Genomic DNA, 6,000 nt, shown 5'->3' on the forward strand with positions numbered 1-6,000 from the left:
GACACTTTTCATAAGTGTTAGGTTCAGCATGTGCAAGGACCATAATTAAAAGAGCTAAGTTTACCTTTTCCAGCATTAGTGCTGTACACGATGGCTCTTTCAGCTACAAACGCCTGGGGGGGGGGGGTTAAAGTTTCCCTTTCAACTTGCTCCAGTGCAGGCTCCGGCCTACACTCTGCTCCCTCTCCTCCTCCTGCTGACCCTGGGCTCTAACACCACCAGTTGGGGCCCAGATGTGCTAGCTGCACAGAGCCAAACACCAGCCAATGTGTCAGTGGGGTTCAGCACCGCCAGCTGTTCCCCTGCTGTGTAGCCGGCAACGTGTCCTGCAACAGCCACGCAGACACAAGAACTGAAATTGAAGGAAACCTGACCCCCCTCCCCCAGGCGTTTTTACGTTTTACAGCCACCTTGTACGACAGTAATGCTGCATGTGTGCAAGGTGGCTCAGAAACTTATTCTCCTTGCCCATGTTGAAGTGAACACGTCTAAAAATGAGTCCTCTGCGACCATTAAAACGTCCCTCAGGTGTGATTTTCCTTTGTATTGACACGCAACAAGCTCCTTGGTAGCGCTGCCCGTCTTCTGGCATCATTGTTTGGCTGCCTGCGCCTCTGCGGCCGCCTTGCCCCACACAACGCCCCTCGGTGTCTTATTTATTGGGACTGCGAGGGTGTGATTGATGGGCATGAACGGTGCATTTCTTCGCCTGTCCCTCATCTCCTTCCGCCTTCTTCGGACTGTGCGTCTTCATGGCCGTGGCATGCGATAAGGGATCAGCTGACGCCGCATAGTCTGAAGCGGGTGTAAGAACCCAAGTGAGAGGCGAACATATGTACTGCGCCAGGCCATGAATCCCAGCCCCGCAGTGTTTTAACAATGTTAAGACACTGGGGGGCTGGGATTCATGGTCATCGCAAACCGCAACGGCCGACATAACATGATGTCAGAGGATGGGCAGCGCTAACAGCGCAAGGCCAAGGGATACCACAAAAGCGCAGACTCCTGTGCAACAAATAACGATGCTCAGGAGGCCGCGCAAAGCACCAAGGTGGGATTCTTGACATCTGTGCTGCGTCTCATTACGAAGGGAACTCGCGCCTCCAACACAGTTTGACTGTATAAAGGGCTAAATGTTATACGTGTTTCATTCAGCGTGTGCAAGGAGAAAAATTAAAAGAGCAACCTTTGACTTGTGCAGCACTACTGCTGCATAAGCTGTGGCTCTTCTACTTTGTAACCCCTGAGGGGGGGTTAAAGGTTACCTTTGAAATTGGTTCTATTAGGCTTCGGCCTACACTCTGCTCCCCCTGCAGAGCCCGGGCTCCAACACCGCCAGTTGGGGCCCGGTACTGCTAGCTGCACAGAGCCAAACACCAGCCAATGTGTCAGTGGGGTTCAGCACCGCCAGCTGTTCCCCTGCTGTGCAGCCGGCAACGTGTCCTGCAACAGCCACGCAGGCACAACAGACCCAAAGCTGCCGCCAGTGCAGGCTTCGGCCTACACTCTGCTCCATCTCCTCCTCCTGCTGACCCTGGGCTCTAACACCGCCAGTTGGGGCCCGGTACTGCTAGCTGCACAGAGAAAAACACCAGCCAATGTGTCAGTGGGGTTCAGCACCGCCAGCTGTTCCCCTGCTGTATAGCCGGCATCGTGTCCTGCAAAAGCCACGCAGACACAAGAACTGAAATTGAAGGGAACCTGTCCCCCCTCCCCCAGGCGTTTGTACGTTTTACAGCCACCTTGTATAGCGGTAATGCTGCATGTGTGCAAGGTGGCTCATAAACGTATTCTCCTCGCCCATGTGGAACTGAAAACACGTCTAAAATGTGTCCTCTGTGTGACCATTTAACCGTCCCGGTGGTGTGACTTTCCTTTGTAATGACACGCTGCAACCCCCTTGGTAGCGCTGCCCGTCTTCTGGCATCATTGTTTGGCTGCCTGCGCCTCTGCGGCCGCCCTGACCCACACAACGCCCCTCGGTGTCTTATTTATTGGGACTGCGAGGGTGTGATTGATGGGCATGAGCAGTGCATCAGTTCGCCTGTCCCTCATCTCCTTCCGCCTTCTTCAGACTGTGCGGCTTCATGGCCGTGGCATGCGATAAGGGATCAGCTGACGCCGCATAGTCTGAAGCGGGTGTAAGAACCCAAGCGAGAGGCGAACATATGTACTGCGCCAGGCCATGAATCCCAACCCCGCAGTGTTTTAACAATGTTAAGACACTGGGGGGCTGGGATTCATGGTCATCGCAAACCGCAACGGCCGACATAACATCATGTCAGAGGATGGGCAGCGCTAACAGCGCAAGGCCAAGGGATAACACAAAAGCGCAGACTCCTGTGCAACAAATAACGATGCTCAGGAGGCAGCGCAAAGCACCAAGGTGGGATTCTTGACATCTGTGCTGCGTCTCATTATGAAGGGAACTCGCGCCTCCAACACAGTTTGACTGTATAAAGGGCTAAATGTTATACGTGTTTCATTCAGCGTGTGCAAGGAGAAAAATTAAAAGAGCAACCTTTGACTTGTGCAGCACTACTGCTGCATAAGCTGTGGCTCTTCTACTTTGTAACCCCTGAGGGGGGGTTAAAGGTTACCTTTGAAATTGGTTCTATTAGGCTTCGGCCTACACTCTGCTCCCCCTGCAGAGCCCGGGCTCCAACACCGCCAGTTGAGGCCCGGCACTGCTAGCTGCACAGAGCCAAACACCAGCCAATGTGTCAGTGGGGTTCAGCACCGCCAGCTGTTCCCCTGCTGTGCAGCCGGCAACGTGTCCTGCAACAGCCACGCAGGCACAACAGACCCAAAGCTGCCGCCAGTGCAGGCTTCGGCCTACACTCTGCTCCATCTCCTCCTCCTGCTGACCCTGGGCTCTAACACCGCCAGTTGGGGCCCGGTACTGCTAGCTGCACAGAGAAAAACACCAGCCAATGTGTCAGTGGGGTTCAGCACCGCCAGCTGTTCCCCTGCTGTATAGCCGGCATCGTGTCCTGCAAAAGCCACGCAGACACAAGAACTGAAATTGAAGGGAACCTGTCCCCCCTCCCCCAGGCGTTTGTACGTTTTACAGCCACCTTGTACAGCGGTAATGCTGCATGTGTGCAAGGTGGCTCATAAACGTATTCTCCTCGCCCATGTGGAACTGAAAACACGTCTAAAATGTGTCCTCTGTGTGACCATTTAACCGTCCCGGTGGTGTGACTTTCCTTTGTAATGACACGCTGCAACCCCCTTGGTAGCGCTGCCCGTCTTCTGGCATCATTGTTTGGCTGCCTGCGCCTCTGCGGCCGCCCTGACCCACACAACGCCCCTCGGTGTCTTATATATTGGGACTGCGAGGGTGTGATTGATGGGCATGAGCAGTGCATCAGTTCGCCTGTCCCTCATCTCCTTCCGCCTTCTTCAGACTGTGCGGCTTCATGGCCGTGGCATGCGATAAGGGATCAGCTGACGCCGCATAGTCTGAAGCGGGTGTAAGAACCCAAGCGAGAGGCGAACATATGTACTGCGCCAGGCCATGAATCCCAGCCCCGCAGTGTTTTAACAATGTTAAGACACTGGGGGACTGGGATTCATGGTCATCGCAAACCGCAACGGCCGACATAACATGATGTCAGAGGATGGGCAGCGCTAACAGCACAAGGCCAAGGGATAACACAAAAGCGCAGACTCCTGTGCAACAAATAACGATGCTCAGGAGGCCGCGCAAAGCACCAAGGTGGGATTCTTGACATCTGTGCTGCGTCTCATTACGAAGGGAACTCGCGCCTCCAACACAGTTTGACTGTATAAAGGGCTAAATGTTATACGTGTTTTATTCAGCGTGTGCTAGGAGAAAAATTAAAAGAGCAACCTTTGACTTGTGCAGCACTACTGCTGCATAAGCTGTGGCTCTTCTACTTTGTAACCCCTGAGGGGGGGTTAAAGGTTACCTTTGAAATTGGTTCTATTAGGCTTCGGCCTACACTCTGCTCCCCCTGCAGAGCCCGGGCTCCAACACCGCCAGTTGGGGCCCGGTACTGCTAGCTGCACAGAGCCAAACACCAGCCAATGTGTCAGTGGGGTTCAGCACCGCCAGCTGTTCCCCTGCTGTGCAGCCGGCAACGTGTCCTGCAACAGCCACGCAGGCACAACAGACCCAAAGCTGCCGCCAGTGCAGGCTTCGGCCTACACTCTACTCCATCTCCTCCTCCTGCTGACGCTGGGCTCTAACACCGCCAGTTGGGGCCCGGTACTGCTAGCTGCACAGAGAAAAACACCAGCCAATGTGTCAGTGGGGTTCAGCACCGCCAGCTGTTCCCCTGCTGTGTAGCCGGCATCGGGTCCTGCAAAAGCCACGCAGACACAAGAACTGAAATTGAAGGGAACCTGTCCCCCCTCCCCCAGGCGTTTGTACGTTTTACAGCCACCTTGTACAGCGGTAATGCTGCATGTGTGCAAGGTGGCTCATAAACGTATTCTCCTCGCCCATGTGGAACTGAAAACACGTCTAAAATGTGTCCTCTGTGTGACCATTTAACCGTCCCGGTGGTGTGACTTTCCTTTGTAATGACACGCTGCAACCCCCTTGGTAGCGCTGCCCGTCTTCTGGCATCATTGTTTGGCTGCCTGCGCCTCTGCGGCCGCCCTGACCCACACAACGCCCCTCTGTGTCTTATTTATTGGGACTGCGAGGGTGTGATTGATGGGCATGAGCAGTGCATCAGTTCGCCTGTCCCTCATCTCCTTCCGCCTTCTTCAGACTGTGCGGCTTCATGGCCGTGGCATGCGATAAGGGATCAGCTGACGCCGCACAGTCTGAAGCGGGTGTAAGGACCCGAGTGTGAGAGGCGAACATATGTGCTGCGCCAGGCCATGAATCCCAGACCTGCAGTGTTTTAACAATGTTAAGACACTGCGGGGCTGGGATTCATGGTCATCGCGAACTGCACCGGCCGACATTAAATGATGTCAGAAGATGGGCAGCGCTAACAGCGCTAGGCCAGGGGATAACACGACAGCGCAGACTCCTGTACAGCAAATAACAACGCTCAGGAGGCTGCACCCAGCACCAAGGTGGGATTCTTGACATCTGTGCTGCGTCTCATTACGAAGGGAACTCGCGCCTCCAACACAGTTTGACTGTATAAAGGGCTAAATGTTATACGTGTTTCTTTCAGCGTGTGCAAGGAGAAAAATTAAAAGAGCAACCTTTGACTTGTGCAGCACTACTGCTGCATAAGCTGTGGCTCTTCTACTTTGTAACACCTGAGGGGGGGTTAAAGGTTACCTTTGAAATTGGTTCTATTAGGCTTCGGCCTACACTCTGCTCCCCCTGCAGAGCCCGGGCTCCAACACCACCAGTTGGGGCCCGGTACTGCTAGCTGCACAGAGCCAAACACCAGCCAATGTGTCAGTGGGGTTCAGCACCGCCAGCTGTTCCCCTGCTGTGCAGCCGGCAACGTGTCCTGCAACAGCCACGCAGGCACAACAGACCCAAAGCTGCCGCCAGTGCAGGCTTCGGCCTACACTCTGCTCCATCTCCTCCTCCTGCTGACCCTGGGCTCTAACACCGCCAGTTGGGGCCCGGTACTGCTAGCTGCACAGAGAAAAACACCAGCCAATGTGTCAGTGGGGTTCAGCACCGCCAGCTGTTCCCCTGCTGTGTAGCTGGCATCGTGTCCTGCAAAAGCCACGCAGACACAAGAACTGAAATTGAAGGGAACCTGTCCCCCCTCCCCCAGGCGTTTGTATGTTTTACAGCCACCTTGTACAGCGGTAATGCTGCATGTGTGCAAGGTGGCTCATAAACGTATTCTCCTCGCCCATGTGGAACTGAAAACACGTCTAAAATGTGTCCTCTGTGTGACCATTTAACCGTCCCGGTGGTGTGACTTTCCTTTGTAATGACACGCTGCAACCCCCCTGGTAGCGCTGCCCGTCTTCTGGCATCATTGTTTGGCTGCCTGCGCCTCTGCGGCCACCCTGACCCACACAACGCCCCTCGGTGTCTTATTT

The sequence above is a fragment of the Ranitomeya variabilis genome, chromosome 4, assembly GCF_051348905.1.
Source record: "Ranitomeya variabilis isolate aRanVar5 chromosome 4, aRanVar5.hap1, whole genome shotgun sequence".
NCBI lineage: Eukaryota > Metazoa > Chordata > Amphibia > Anura > Dendrobatidae > Ranitomeya > Ranitomeya variabilis.